General features: G+C 43.4%; 1 long non-coding RNA gene across 1 annotated transcript; it reads right to left on the bottom strand.

Moving 5' to 3' along the window:
* Nucleotides 1-5728: 5728 nt before the first annotated feature.
* Nucleotides 5729-9505, bottom strand: LOC132594434 (uncharacterized). Its single transcript, XR_009560609.2, has 4 exons — nucleotides 9483-9505; nucleotides 7596-7631; nucleotides 7150-7254; nucleotides 5729-6775 (listed from the first exon to the last, which is right to left on the bottom strand). It is a non-coding gene; the product is annotated as an uncharacterized lncRNA (long non-coding RNA).
* Between the last annotated feature and the right edge of the window lie 7384 nt (nucleotides 9506-16889).

The following is a 16889-nucleotide window of genomic DNA, read 5'->3' as shown; positions in this document are numbered from 1 at the left end:
ACACTGCATTGTGGGGCATCTCAGTGCTTTCTGTTATGATTCTGTGCTTTCTGAGAAGAGTCCAAATTTTGCATTTGTGTCTGCACGTCGGGTTTCTGCAATTCTGTACGCTGTGCGCTGAGCTTGCAGTTGTGGGGTGAGCCTGTGTAATGGGTTGTGGACGGGCATTGCAGGGTATGTCTTTGTGCTGCAGGATGGGTCTAGGTACTTCATTGCTCCTGTTTTCCCTGTAAGCCAGGTGTTTGCCCAGCAAGGTGACAGGGTGCTGGGAGGCACGTCTGTTGTAGGGCACGTGTGTGCGCTATTGTGCAGCTATGTGCTTCTAAGGCAGGTCTGTGTGCTGTGTATTTCTGTGCATTAGTGATATGGGGTTTCGGAGTATTGCGGAGCGAATCTGGGCATCATGGGGTGATTCTGGATGTTGTGGCACATGCCTGTGCACTCTAGGATACGCCTTTGTGTTTGGGGACAAGTCTAGGGATTGTGGTATTAGATCAGACGGAGGGGGTGAGCGTGTGCTTCGTGGGATAAGTCTGTGCATTGCAGGGGATTAAGTACATTATGGGGCACGTTTGGGTTGCATACAAGGTGTTCTGCCACCTGTCTGGATTGTGGCGCGGGTCTATGCATTGCACAGTGTGCTCGGGCAAGCCTGTGAGGTGGAGGCGCATCTGCACATTATAGGGCCTCTTCTGTGCTGGGGAAATGCTTTGTGATGAGCCTGGTGTTGTGGATCTAGTGTTTTCACTGTGGAGTGATTGCATCTACCGTGGAGCAAATCAGCTCTGTACCGTGAGTGCGGGCATCGTGATTCCAACCCGTGAACGGTAGGAGGGTCTGCGGGTTGCCTGGCACACCCCGTGTTATGAGGCAGGTCCAGGCATTGAGGGGGTTACCTGGGCTCTGTTGGGGTTAGCACTTGGCGTTGAGGCAGGACCGTGCTGTGTGATGAGTGTGTGCGCGGCGCGGTAGACAGGGCCGTGTGGAGCATATCTTGGCATTGCGTCATCACTCTGCGCATTATGGGGCGAGCCTGTGGGCTGCCGGCTGTGTCCGTACTTTGAGAGGCATGTTGGGAGGCATGGCTGTGGGCTGTGGGGCGGCCTGTGAGCAGTGAGTTGCCTCCAGATGTTCTGATGTGAGTGCGGGCAACGCAGGCAGACATTTGCATTATGAGCCGTGTCTGCAGATTGTGGGATGAGTCTGTGGTTACAGGTTGTGTTTGAGTGCTCCGGGTCCTGTGTATCTATCCGGGGACTCTGTGGACACAACTGAAGGTGTTTGGGGCCCTTGCATTGTGATGTAATTCTGTTTCCTTGGGGGGCTGGGGTTGTGAGGATGCCGTGCATTGTGGAGTACACCCAGGTACTGCGAGGCTAGACTGTGTGCAGTGGGGCAAGATGGTGTGTCGCGATGCCACTCTCTACTTTGTGGGAGGAGTATGCACTGTGACATTGAGTCTGCACACTGTAAGGCACGCCGAGGTAGTATGTATCAGGTCTGTGTGTCAGAGAAGGCTATGTGTTGTGGATCGTTTCTAGGGATTTTAAAGTGAGTTCTTTGTGTGGTGAGGCCAATGTGCTCTGTGGTGAGTGTGTGTATTGTAGAGCATGTATATATATATATATATATATACGATAGGTGCATTTAGCTGAATGGGATGAGTGTTTGCACGGATGAGTTTGTGTATCATGGGTGTGTTTGTGTATTGCAACGTGTGTTGTGTGATGTGTCTAGATGTTATGCCGAGACTGTGTGGTAGATGCTTCCACATCTGAGTGTTGTGGGCTAAGTGCAATCAATCCGGGAACTGTAAGGAAAGGGTGATGGGAGTGAGCTGTGACGTGATTCTGTGCTGCAGGTGTACTTTACGTGTTGTGGGTTGTTTGAATTATTTGAGATTGAGGTGTACCATCACGATCTAGTTCCATGTGTAGAAACAGCAACGATAACAACAACGACAAGATCAGCTAACACTGACAACACTAATTCTCTGCCAGGCGCTCTTCTAAACACGTTATAAGCATCCACTCATTTGTTCCTCTTGACAGCCCTCCTAAGTAGGAACCACTATTATTCCCAATTTACACCTGAGAAAAATAAGGCACAGAGAGGTTAAGAAAACTTTCCAAGGTCACACAGTTAGTGAATGATCCATGTGGGCTTGGAAGCCCGGCAGTCTGAATCCTCAGTGTCAGCTTTTAACCACAATCTACACTGCCCCTTTGTTTGGGGGTGTGCATGTCTCCGGGCCTCGTGCAGTGTGTCTAGGTGTTGTGGTATATCTTGGGATCTTGGTATCTTGCAGAGCACCTACAGATAGTAAAACGTATCCAAGTATTGTGAGGCTTATCCCTAAACTGTGGGATGGGCCTTGTGGAGAGGGCGTTTTATATACGGTTTGGAAGCAGAGGTGCCAATGCTTGCACTGTGGGCCAACTGTGTGTGCTGTGTGCTGAGCCCCCGCTTTAAAGGAAAGATATGTGGTGATGTAACTTTGTGAGCTGTCGGAAAATTGTGTGTGTTTGAGGGAGCATCGATTTGGAAAGGTGTGTTTACTTGTTGTGAGTCTAGTCTCTGGACGATGGCGTGTCCCTACGCCTTGTGGAGTGAGTCTGCATATTGTTGCCAAGACTGTGCTGTGTAAGGGAAGTCTGTAAATGGTGATGCAGTTCTGTGAATGGTGAGGGAACCACGTGTGCTGTGGGAAATATGTTTATGTTGCAGGGGTCTCCGGGTATTCTGAGACTGATTGCTGCGTTGAGGGGGAGGGTCTGTGCATTTTAGGAGGCCCCTGTGTAGGCTGTGTGCGTGTTGGTATGCAATATCTCTGCACATTTGGGGGCCCGGCTGTGCTCAGCTCATGGGAAGTGTCTTCGTGTTGTAGGGCATTTGGGGCAGGACGCTGTGCATTACAGAGTGAGGGTGTGTGTTACACAATGCTGAGCACTTCCGTAGTACGCACTTAAGGCGTCTTGGGAGATGTGGTATGGATTATGGCGTGTTCTCTGTGTTTGTAAGGCAAGCTACGTGAGTGCGTGTGTTGCAGGATGAGTGATGATCGTGGTACAAGGCTTGGACATTGCGGAGCATGAATTTAGGAGCGTGTTTGTGAGATACAGCCACACATCATGGGACAAAAATCTGCGTGCAGTAGGTGTGTTTGTGTGATGCAGGGCACACTGCTGAGTTGGAGGGTGTGTGTGTGTGTGTGTGTGTGGATACTGTGGGGTGAGTCTGTGTTACGCAGTGAGCCCGTGCATTAGAGCACGCTTCTGAACTGTGATGCAGCTCTGGGAGCGGTGAGTGGCATCTGGCTTAGGGTCCTGTCTGTGCTTTGTAGGGTGTGTGGCTACTGTGGTGGGGTGTCTGTGTGCTGTAGAGTGTTCTAGATGTTCTGGGGCTAGTCTAGGTATCATGTGGTGAATCTGTGTGTTTTCAGATGATTCTAAGTATTTGGGGTCAGCCCTTTTCACACTAGCAACAATGGTGGGGGTGATAGTACCACAAATTAAATTCACAACTGCAATAGTTCCTGTGTGCCAGGCACTGTACTAAGCGCTTAGCCTATCCTAATTCACTGAATACTCACAACAACCCTTTTCAGTAGGTACTACTGTTACCTTTGTTTTACGGATGAGCAAACTAAAGAACAGAGAAATATACTTACCCAAGGTGACACAATTAGAAAGGGGTGGAGCTTGGATTCGAACCCAGGTAGCCTGGGTCCAGAGGCCTTGCTCTTAACCATTACACAAGCTGTGTCTGTTGTAGGCCAGGGTTGTAGCTCAATAGGATGGTAAAGCACGTCTGTAAACTATGATGGAAATCTCGGCATTGCACGGGTAATTGTGTGTGCTGTGTGTCTACACATCAGGGAATGCTCGTGTGCTTTATAGGTTTTCCATCTTAGAGTAAGTCTGTGTTGTGATGCAATTCTGTGCATTGTGGAAGAAATCTATGTGTTCACGGGCATTCCTGTGAATTCTAAGTTTTGTGGGTGTGATTATGTGCTGGGGCAAATCTATGCCCTGAAGGGCTTGACTGTGTATTTGGGGTGAGTCTCAGGGTTCAGTGGCGTTTGTGTGTGTCATGGAGCAAGTGTGCGTATTGATGGGAGAATCTGTGCATTTGGGTGGAGTTCTGTGCATGCTTGGGCAGACCTTGGTGTGAAAGCAGTCTGCATGTGATGGGGTGAATCCGGGAGCTGTAGAGCAAATGGTGTGCGCGTTTGGGGGCATGTGTGTCTGTGTGCACTGTGTAATCACCCTAAGGAGTGTGGTTTCGTGAAGTGAATCTGTATGGCAAGTGTGTCTTGTGACATAATTCTGTGCATCGCTGAGCGCAGCATTGCGCTGTGGAATGTGTTTGCATGTTGTGGGTTGCGTCTAGGTTGTGAGATGACTGTGCCCTGAGGGGTGAATCTGAACACTTTGGAGAAAGACTAGGTGCTGCTTTGGCATGAGTGTGTCTGTTGTGGAACAAGCCTGCCCGCTGTAGGGGCAATCTGCTGTGCATTGCGAGGTGCGTCTATCTATTGCAGAGTGTGTCTGAGGAATTTGGGGTGTGCCCCATGGAGAAGGCCTGTGTCCTGGGGGAGAGAGTTGTGTTTGTGGGGTGAGTCTATGTGCTGGGCAGAGAGTCTGTGTGCTGTGGCGCATCTTGGTTTGGGGGACAGGCTGTGTTCTGTGGGGAGCACCTTTCGGCCATGGGGAGAATCTCTGTGCTATGGGGGGTTTAGCCTGTGTTTCGCGGGGTGTCTGTGTGATCTGGGTCGTGACTGGGTACTGTAGGCCAAGTGTGTGTCCTTTGGGGCTGGTCTGTGTCCTGTGCTGCTTGTCTGCGTGTCGTGGAGCAAGTCTGTCTGTCGGAGTACAGCCCGTGTCTCTCTCTGTGTGGGTTGTCAAGCTATGTCGTGAACTGTGTTCTGGGGCAGGAGGGAGGCTGTGTCATGGGGGGCGATGTCGTGTGCCCTGAGGAGGGTCTGCGTGCTCTAGGGAGTGTCTTTGCGCCACGGTATAAGTCCTCTCCCTTGGCGGGAGTCTGTGTGCTGTGAAATGCGTCTGTGTGCTCCGGTGAAGGTCAGTGTGATGTGAGGAGTGTGCGCCCTGGGGAGAATCTCAGCTATGGGTTTAGTTGGCGGGGCGCGGGGGAAATCTGTGAGCTGTGGGGACAATCTTTGTTCTTTGGGGCGTCTCTGTGCCATGGGCAGAGTCCCTGTTCTTTGGTGAGAGTCTGTGTGTTTGGGGAGTATTGGTGGGTGGTAGAGCGTGTCTGTGGCCTGTGGAGTGAGTCTTCGCGCCTTGAAAATACGCGTGCTTTTGGAAGCATCTGTGTTCTGTGGGGGGGAGGCTGTGTGCTCTAGAGAGATTATGTACCCGAGAAAGGCTCTGTGTGACAGGGAGATGATTGTCTGTGTGTCATGGGTAGAGTCTTTATGGTAGGGCCAGTCTGCATCACGTGGGGCAGGTCTGAATCCCTTAGGTGAGACTTTTTGCCTTAGGGAGGATATGTGTGTCTGTGGATGAGTCTGGGTGATATAGGGAATTTCTGTGTGCTATGGGGCAAGTTTTTGGCCGTGGTACTTATCCATTTGCAATGGGAAGAGTTTGTGTGTTTGTGTTATTTGGCCATGGGACATTAGAGGGTGAGTTTGTACATTGCAGCACAAGCCTGTTTCAGGGCAAGTCTCCTTTAATTTAATATCTACAAATAATAATAGCCAACATTTATACAGTGGTTATCATTACCAGACACTGTTCTAAAGGTGCTATTAATATCCCCATTTTACATCTGAGGAAACTGAGGCACAGAGATTAAGTAACTGTACTGTGCGCATGCAGCAAGCAAGTGGTGGAGCTTTGAAACCAGGCAGCCTGTTACCTGTGCCCACAGTTAGGGATCCCCTTGGGGCCCTAAGTGGCCTCAAAGATTGGGAAGACGTCGTGATCACAGGTGGACATATTGAGAGCAGGTAATTTGGGAGGAAGAAAACGGGAGTGGCTCAAAGCCTTCCAAGGATTAAAAAAAAATGCAATGCTCTACAGACAAGAATGGTTGCATTTTAGCCCAGAAAAACTGACATCATGACTGCAGAATAACTCCTTCAGCGACTGGGGCCCGCAAGACCCCTCCCTTGCCTCTGCAGCCGCATTCTACCACTGCGGAGGAGCGAATGCGCATGCCCGGGAGAGCTACCGTTGCCATGGAAACCAACCTCCAGTCACAAACAAATCACAGCCTAATGCGGCAAGTCAAGAAATGACTGGGGCTGTGGCTGTGAGCCAAAGGAGCCCCTCGCTGTAAGGGCAGGCAACGCATCCTCCCACCCACGCCCCTTTTTTTTCTTCCAGAATCAGTAAAGGCTAGAGGCCAGAGCCAGAAGTCAATAGAAAAAGAAGGCTGTGTTGGGAGTGGGGGTGGGGAGGGTCAACAGGGGTTAGCAGGTGATTTTAACAGTCAAATATTTCTGTGAGCAACATTTAACCCATCTCCCACTAAAAGACTTCGTGGTTTATTCTTGAGCCTTCCACCTGCAGTGAAAAGAGGTGAATCCCTGGGGTATGTCCCTATCTAGAAGAGATGGTGGATGGTAGCAGTGGTGGCATGGATTGGGGGACTCATCACACCTCCTTTAAACCCCTAGATCAGACTACGGCCAGCAACAGGCTGGCAAACATTATTTTTGCTCCTTATGCATTTCTTACATTTTACTCTTATACCATTCTAGAAAATTCCAGGAACTGAGTCCAGACAGCTTTAATTCTCCGAGTACCTAGGGAGTAGAAAAAGAGGTTGAAGGAGGAACTTTCAATAGTGTTAGGAATAACACGAACCCCGGGAGTATTATTTGAACACACACTTAGGCTGTCAGCTGTGTGCAAGTGGAATAGTACATCTGGAACAGTGGTTTTATACATCAGGATTCCTCAATTTTCATTTGTAAAAAGCATCTGATAAAATTAAATTTTTAAATGTTTAAAATTTTAAAATCCTGTTTGAAAACCACTGCCCTAAACTGGTTGTGTCTAGAAGTCGTGAAAGGCATCAGCAAGAACATGATGCTATAGAATGCCGCCAGAAGCTGCAAGAAGGTAGGAGCACTACTGTGGGATGTAACCTCCTCGGGTAAAGAGGAAAATGGCTGACCTGTGGAAAGCTACACCCTATCTAGTGGGAGGACAGTTCTTGCCATTTCAAATCAGTGGAAGGAGGTTGGATTATTCAATAAATGATGCTGAAACAATTGGTGACCTATTTGGAAAAAACACAAAATTAGATCCTACTTCATACCATATGCCAAAATGAATTTTAGATGAATTTGAGTTAATTGTAAAAAACGAAGCAATGAAATGACTAGGAAGAAAATGCATGTGAACATACTCCTCAAAAGAAAGAAAGAAATCACAAAATCAAAAATTTATAGTTGTGGATATCTAAAAATGTAAAGCTGCAATTTGTTTAAGAAAACCCACCATAAATGATAAAAAAATGAATAGGCAAAAAAAAACAACTCAAAAATAACGCTTTACCACATATGATAAATTAGGCGATATGTATGGGGTGATGGGGAGAAACCTTAAACTGGTTCATACCATTTGATCCAGGAATTCCACGTCTACGAATTTACCCTAGGAGAAAAAAACCAGAAAAGCACACAGAGATTTACATGGAAAGATATTCCTTAAATTATAACAGCAAAAATTACACATAGAAGCATTCAATAATTGGACATTTAGCGGGGCACCTATATGATTGAAAACTAAGCATCTATAAAACATCATATTCTTGTGGACTATTTTAAAATATGGGGAATTGCTACCAATATTTTGTTTAGTGATTAAAGCAGGTTGAAAACGATATGTACATATGATCTTCATTTTGTATATAAATATATATTTTTATGCATAGTTTGCATGTATTCAGAGAAGGGGGACTAATTATATTAATAGTAATTATCTCTGGGTTATAGGATTATGGGTAATTTTTATAGTCATCTTTAGATTTTCCCCAATTTACTACAATAAATGTGTGAATTTTTATAATAAAGGGGAAAGATGGCATTTTAACAAGATATTTTAATAAGTGCTATAAAAGTGGTGAGAGTACAGAAAAGAAAGTCTAGGAAAAGAGACAATAAAAAAGAGTACATGTGCCAATGTATATCAACGGAGGATCAAACCAAACAAACTCAGTATGTACTACGTAAAGATTACAGTATTATTTGTATGTTAATAGGTACAGAATTTCTTATACAAGATGGACTCCTGGAAAATTTTCTTCACTACACCAGAAGATGGTCACATGTCCCTGGATGCGTCAGTCATTCTCTTTGCCGCAGTGCTCTGTTCAACGCCCCCCTCCCTCCTATGCCTGCATCATGCTCCCCCCTTTTCCTCCTGCAAAACATGCCACCAGCAGACATTTTCAGCTTGAAAAAATGGCCCATTTTGTCAACTTTCTTTAAAGCTATTTCATTCTTATTTTTCCTCCCTGATTGCTATTTTGGCACCTAACTCAAAAAATCTACTTATCTATCTTTTTTCTCCTTTTCTTCCTGTTGAAGTCAAAGCAATCTGAATTTCAAAGAAATTTTTAAAAAAAACGCACTTCAGCTTTTTTTTCTTTTTTCTTGCAGAAACTTATCTACAAAAGCAATTTCCAGGTAAAAGGACACACAAAAGCTTAAACATTTTCAGGCACAATTCAGAAACAAATATAAAAGCTTTGTTGATAGGAATCTGCTATCTTTTCCACATCCCTTTCCAAGGAAGGCAGCACTGATAATATTCTGTCTTTACTGTAAAAATTGATGTCCACAAATACAAATGAATTATTTTCAAAATAAAGGCACAGTCACATAGTTATATTTCTCTTTCATGATTTTCATCCTAAAACCAAATTTAAATCTTTCCCATTAATTGCTCTCACGTGAAGCAATTAATCTGAACATTACAGCTGCCCTCCTCATTTTCTCTCCTGTACAGACATCCAGTCACATGATTTTCTTAATTAAGAAAAAAATGAGGCATGGTATTCTTTTCCCCATTGCAAAACAACATTTTTCTCATGCTCTCTCCATACTGTGAAAGGAAATCAGGTCTGAGAACATCATGAATTGTCACCATTTCATCACATCTAATGCAAACATCGTAAAGCTGAGATACCATTCCGAACACCATTTCTCATTTCAGTAATATCTTCATCAGGTCCCCTTTGGGGAATTATCTTAACCAGAATCACAAGAGGGAAGTTTCTATATTTCCTTCTAGGAACTCATTCACCGTTTAAGAAATGAGCTTTAAACTAGAAAAGTGACCGTGGAAGATTTAGAATTGAATTAAGCCATTTTCTCAATGCCGCTGATTACAATCACAAATTCCTACACAGTTCTGCATTATTGTGTTCCATCAAAACACGTCGCTTGCTTTAAGAAGCGTATTTCGGATATCTATGTTACAAAAGATTTCTCAGCTACTTACCCGCTGCCGGCGCTCTGCCTCTCCACCAGCTCTGAGGCTGTCGCACTGAAGGGGTGGGGGCCAGAGCCGCAGCAGCCACTTGAAAATGAGCTGTGCTCTGAAGAAGGGATTAGCTTTAGGGAAAGAAAAAATGCTTTGGGATTATGCTCAAAATTCCTCCCAAAATATAAAATCATATTAAACATTACATGCTAAAAAGTACATGCTCAACAAAGGACAGAATTTAACAGCAAAACCTCTGATCTAAAACACACTTAAAATGCCTTGATTTCCAGTGGAACCCCTACAAAGCCATGGGCTTTTGGCTCTCCCGTCTCCTAGCAACAGTCTCATTAATATTTTTCTCTGCAGTGGTCCTACTAGGCATCAGAGAACATTCACAAGGTCTAGTCTCTGGTAGGGAGCATTACCATTTTGTTGTTCAAGATGCGTTTTCCCCAGTTAAGTAACAAAGGCGAGTCAGGCATTCAGTAACAGGTTCTCCCAGGGAAGATTTCAGATTCAAAGGACATTTCATTCACATGACAGAGATTGTTCTTGTCCTTTCCTTGGTGCAACGCTGTCACTAGACCCCTGACCTAAAGATGGGCCTCAGCAGAAGATGCCTAACCCCTTCTGCAATTGCCCTAAACCAGTATTGTTCTCCACTGTGCTCAGAGACAAAAATTAATACACAGAATTCATTTGTATCTTTAGCCCTGTCATCATGATCCCCACCCATCAATCAGCGTGCTTACTGGAGGTACATGTCATAAAAATAGTGGATGAAATATAACCAGATCAAAAACAACCCATTTACTTATTATTATTAACAAGGAAAATATTAACTACATGTTGAGAAAATGAGAGCAGGTTACTATACAGTATATATAATATGATCACTTTGTTGTCTTATGTAGATAGGAATAAATATACATAAAGAAATCTGAAAGGATATATACCAAAATGTTGAGTAATTACGTCTGGATTTCTATGGATGGTAGAATTTGAGGGGTGTTTAGGTCATTTTTCTTTTTGATTACCTATTTAATAACTTTTCTACAATTAACATTGTAGTTGTTGGGTTATTAAAAGAAAGCCATGCACAACAATGTGAACGTACTTAATGCCACTGAACTGTACACTTAGGATAGTTAAAATGATGCATGTTATGTCATGTATATTTTACTACAATAAAAAAGAGAGAGAGAACCATTCATTCACCCCTCAAACATGTATTGAGTCTCACCACTTTCAAAATCCTGGGCTGGGGGTAGCGATTATAAAAATGAACAAACACAGTCCATTCCCCTTCTAAAAGCTCATAATCTAACAAACAACTACCCCCAAAACTTTTATATGGGTTTTTATTATACATGACATGTAGAATTGCTGCATTTAGAAATAGAAACACTTTGTTTATCTTTTTAAAAATTTCATCTATTTTGGGTAACATTTATAATTAGGGATGTTACACTGTCTGCCTAAAAATATTAGGACACCCAGTGAGTGGAAGAAGTAAATAAATATACATTAAATATTTAAAAATATAAATATATATGTGCATTTACATAGTTATAGAATTATTATATTAATATTTTTTAAAGGAGGGGTAGGGAAACTGTTCTAGATTAAAGAAGATTAAAGAAATATGACCCAAAAAGAGAAATATGACAACCAAATGCAATGTGTGATCTTTGATTGGATCCTGGATAGAAAATAAAATAGCTATCAGAGACATTTTGGGAACACCTGGGACATTTGAATATAGGTTAGATATTAGATAATATTAGATCAATATAGTAGTTTGGTATGATAATGTGGTATGATGGACTTGCTCTCATGAGACACGTGTTGAAGTATTGAGAGGTGAAGTTCCATAATGTCTAAAATTACTCTGAAATGCTTTAGCAAAAAATCGTAGAGAGGATATATAAAGCAAATGTAGCAATATGTTAATAATTGGTAAATCTAGGTTAAGTACATGCGGGTGTTTGTTGTTTTTTGCTCTAAAATCCAGAAAATAAAGAATAAAATACTTTAACAAAAATAATTATTGCACGATAATTATATTTAAAGTTAAAATGTACATACATTTTAGAATTAATGAGAATTAAGTTTGTAGTCCCTCCATGCCGACCAATTGAATGATGAATACTTGTCACACGCCATCTAGTGGTAAGATCCTGATTTACCAAGACTGAAGGATTTCTAAAGCAGCGGTCCCCAACCTTTTTTGGCACCAGGAACCAGTTTCGTGGAAGACAATTTTTCCACGGACCGGGGAGGGGCGGGGGGGGGAATGGTTTCCGGATGATTCAAGCGCATTACATTTATTGTGCACTTTATTTCTATTATTATTACATTGTAATATATAATGAAATAATTAATACAACTCACCATAATGCAGAATCAGTGGGAGCCCTGAGCTTGTTTTCACTCGCCACTCACTGATAGGGTTTTGATATGAGTCTGCAAGCGATGGATTTATTATGGTCTCTGCGCAGTCACACCTCTCTGCTAATGATAATCTGTATTTGCAGCCGCGCCCCAGCACTAGCAACACTGCCTGAGCTCCACCTCAGATCATCAGGCATTAGATTCTCATTAGGAGCACGCACCCTAGATCCCTCGCATGCGCAGTTCACAGTAGGGTTCGCGCTCCTATGAGAATCTAACGCCGCCAATGATCTGACAGGAGGTGGAGCTCAGGTGGTAACGCAAGCAATGGGGAGCGGCTGTAAATACAGATGGAGCTTCGCTCCCTCGCTGCTCACCTCCTGCTGTGTGGCCCGGTTCCTAACAGGCCACAGACTGGTACTGGTCCGTGGCCCGGGGGTTGGGGACCCCTGTTCTAAAGAACACAATTTGAAAATTGACCCATTAAATATTACTACAATTTTATTGTAATAAATAAGTAAAAGTATTTTTATTACTGTGTATCAATATAGTTAAAAGTCTCCATTAATTTTCAGAATTTGTTCTTGGTTATAGGGGAACACCTCTGCTCAGGTGTCCTAACAACCTGGCACCTCTCCACACAGGTCCCACAGGCAAGACTCAATCAACTGCGAGCTGACCTAACTGGGTGAATGCCCTGTGATCCCCCCGGAACGTGGCAAGGCAAGCAGCCTTGTGAGGACTGCTTCTCACTCCTCCCTCCTGCCAGGAGGCAGTTTCTCATCCACCTCCCTCATTCTAGTGAGGCGTGGGGCTTTCCGTCTTGCTTCCTCCCGTAGGGTACAACTTCAGGCTATAAAACAAACTAGATGTAATATGGAAACAGCTCCTCCATGATGGAGTGACTCACTGCTCATGTCATCTGTCACCTTGTCCCTCTGGTTCATCATCTTCTTGTGGGACTAGGGATATGGGTAGCTGACACCATGCTGATCTGATCTCGCTTTGGCTGTCCTTGTATGTAATAAACTGCGTGCATCCATTTGGCTCATTGACTTCTTACCTAGTGAATATACGGCAGACTAGCAAGCCAAACTTAGCAGCTCTTGTGACTTAGAGACTACCTCAATGCTCGGAAAAATGTATCTACAAACGTGTGTGTGTGTGTGTGTGTGCACATACTTCATACATTCTGTGAAACACTGGAAGCTTTGTTTTTGAAACTGGAAACAAGATGAGTGATATCTGCTTTCACAACTTATATTCAAAGCTCAGCCGGGGCAGGGATGGGGTGGAGGGTGGGTCCCAGTGTAGTAAAATTACACAAAGAGGTAAAAGGAATGAAGAGTAGTTATGAAAAGATTAACATAGGCACCCAAGTAATCACTTAGTCATAAATAAAAGAATAACGAGTCACGGAGAGAAAACTATATGCCTTCACTGTGAATCCAACATTGCTTCAGGCCAAGTAAGTAGAGGTGCTCCTGAGCGGCCACCCCCTCTTCTCTCCCAGGCATCCCAGTGCAGTGGCTCCTGATCTGACCTGCCTGCTTGGTCACCTAATGGAAACTTCCAGTCCCACTCAGGAGCCAACATAAAGGGATTCCTAAGGAGCATCAAAAAGCACCTGCAATTACTGCAATGCATTAAATACATAAAAATCAGAATTAACTCCCCCACCAAAGTATTGGTCACCTTTGGTAGTCACTAGGGTAACAACACCACATTCTGAAAATTGATAAGTAAAGGAAACTATGCATTTACCTTAACTCTCCTGCACAGGCTGTATTTCAGCATAAGCAAGTAGCTAATGAGTGAAAGCACTTTTTTAGAAAAAGTTTCGAGCTGATACATGCAGAAGAAATGAGAGAATTCGAAAAACATCACCATTTTGCAATCCTCAACGAAACAGTGCATCTAGGCAACAATCTTCAATGGCTGCACAAACCACTCAGTGGATGATTGATGAGGAATTTCTTTTTAAACAACAAAAATAACTTCCCAGGCCCAGCTTCCCCAATATCTTTTATAATGCTAGTACAATTTGTGATATCAACTCTGGTAAAGGATAGCAGGAGAAGTGAAAATTACCATTTTATGTTCTAGAGTGAGTGTTACCACTTCCAGATAATATATAAATATTTTCATTGGATAGTTCGGGGAAGAATATTTATACCAAAGGACAGACTCTATTTTAGGCCTGACCTAAATTATTCCCTGATTAAAATGCAACCCGATTTACATAAAATATTGGAAATGAAATAAACTGTTTAGGAAGAGTCCTCGAAGATACTAATCTAAGACTCTGGATTCTTTTTTTGTTATTGGAGTATAGTTGATTTACAATGTTGTATTACTTTCTGCTATACAGCACAGTGAATCAGTTATACACATACATACATCCACTCTTTTTCAGACTCTTTTCCCATATAGGTCATTACAGAGTATCGAGTAGAGTCCCCTGTGCTCTACAGTAGGTAGGACTCTGGATTCTTAAGGCAGGTCATCAACAGTACTGTTTGCATGAGACCCTGGGTCCCCATCTGGGAAAAGGAGAACAGCACTGCCGAGCCACAGCAGGCATTACACCTGACCTGCTCCTCATACAACCGAAATCTCAAAACTTTTCACCATTCTGGCTATCCTCTGGAGATTCTCTAGCGTGTCTTTCAGAGAGTAGTGCTACAAACTCATTAAAATAGTCCAGATTTTAGCTGAAGAACACAGAGAAAACTAGTGTTGTTACTTCTTTTTTTTTTTTTTAATTTTAGATGCAACAACAGAGCCACGCTCACCACTCGAACAGCAAGGTGAGATACCCAGGACCTATCTCAGTGGGAGAAGAAGAAACAGTCTCTGGCAGAAGGACTGGCAGAATTGGAATCACACTACACTAAGACTGTATCCTGAGCTGCTGATGTTTCCATGCCTGATACTGCTATGAAAAAGAACTAATTTCTTTTAAATCAGGAGATAAAAGAGAAAATGATGGTGTTTGCAACCTAATGCCCCAAAAATCTGAGAATATAATGCATTTAACTACTTTTACTTGCATAAAAAGAAAGTCAATAGAATTTTCCAGCCTTTTGCATCTATCAGAACACAGCCGCTAGCAGGGACTGTACCAGGGTCAGTTCAGCATAAATAAAACCACAGAAGTTCACCTAAGAAGCTTGACTTTTCTGCTGAGAACGTGAACGAAAGTGCAATTTCCATCTGAATTCAAAAGCTTTTGTTATAATGAGAAAAAAGGCCCAGAATTTGAGCTGATCTTTAACACAACAAGAAGCATTAATGACTCAAAACTAGGGAGAAAGCTAGAGAGCACAAATGAGCAAAGGAGGATTAGCACCGGTGATGAACATGAGATGGCTCTCTTTAGTCTGCCCTGCTCCAGATTAAACATGGAAGTCTCATGACCTGCTCCTCATACAATTGAAATCTCAAAACTTTTCACCATTCTGACTACCCTCCTCTGGAGACTCTCTAGCGTGTCTTTCATTGAGTAGTGCTACAAACTCATTAAAATAGTCCAGATTTTAGCTGAAGAACACAGAGAAAACTAGTGTTGTTACTTCTTTTTTTTAATTAATTAATTAATTTATTTTATTCTTGGCTGCATCGGGTCTTAGTTGTGGCACACAGGATCTTCGTTGAGGCACGTGGGATCTTTCATTGTGGCGTGCGGGCTTCTCTCTAGTTGTGACGTGCGGGTTTTCTCTCTCTAGTTGCGGCACACGGGCTCCAGAGTGCGTGGGCTCTGTAGTTTGCAGCATGCAAGCTCTCTAGTTGAGGCCCCTGAGCTCAGTAGTTGTGGCGCGTGGGCTTATTTGCCCCACGGCATGTGGGAGCTTAGTTCCCTGACCAGGGATCAAACCCGTGTCCCCTGCATTGTAAGGCGGATTCTTTACCACTGGACCACCAGGGAAGTCCCTAGTGCTGTGACTTTTGCTGATCAAAAGTACTTGTGGACTCTATATAGCCAAGCAGGGGGGAAGGGGAGAAAGCCAAGCATTGTCCTAGGTGCTTTGGTACAACAGCAAATAAGACAGACATGGCCCACGCCTTAAAAAATATTACAAGTTTAAGAGGGAAAACAAATCAATATAAGGGATCAAACAAATAATAAGAATGTAAGAAAATGAGTGCTACAAAGAAATTAAAACAGAGTTATATGCTAGAGCATCTTGGGTAGTGAGGAAAGGCCACTGGGAGACAGTGACATTTGACGTAAGGTCTGACTGATGAGGAGTAAACCAAGAAACTATAGGCAGAAGTGCTTCCTGGGCTGACAGATCAACTAATATAAATGTCCCAAGACTGAATGAGCCTGACATGCCCAGAGACAAAGAGATGGAAAAGGGTAGGAGGTGAGGCCAAAAAGGTTGACAAGGGTCAGATTACACAGGGACCTATTGGAAATGGTAATATGTGATAGCTAATTGCAATGGAAAGCTTTTGCAGGGACTTAAGCAGGGAAATGACATGATATGATTTATCCTTTTAAATTTTAATTTTGGCTACTGTGTTGAGAACAGACTGTATTTTGGCAAGTTTTGAAAGCGGGGAGGTTTGTGAAAAGTATCTTGTAGAAGTCCAGGCAAAAGATGTCGATGGCTCAATTCAGATGAAAGCAGAGTAGATGGTAGAAAGGTTTAAGATTCAGGACAAATTTTGGAAGTAGAGTCAACAGGATATTATTGCTGCTATAAAAGAAGAATAAAATCCAGGTAAGGGGAAAACGTAATTTGTATGACTGTTAGTTGTTGAAATAAGTAACTGGGTGGATGGACGGTGGTGCCAGGTAAGTGATGGAGAGATAGGAGGAGGACTAGATTCTGGAGTGAGGCTAAGCCTGTTTGTGGGAGGTTGTGGCCCAATTGAAAAGTGTAACGGAAAGGAACATGCGTAAAGTTATGAAAGAGAATCCACCCTAAAGGGAACACTTTCTGAGAAATAAAAGAAGCACTTTGAAAGACAGAATGGATAAGCTGTAGAGATCAGCTGAAAGATCGTTGTAAGAATTTC

Source organism: Globicephala melas, chromosome X, assembly GCF_963455315.2.
Source record: "Globicephala melas chromosome X, mGloMel1.2, whole genome shotgun sequence".
Lineage (NCBI taxonomy): Eukaryota > Metazoa > Chordata > Mammalia > Artiodactyla > Delphinidae > Globicephala > Globicephala melas.
Note: the sequence above shows the minus strand (reverse complement) of the source record. Positions and strands in the feature narration are given on the sequence as shown.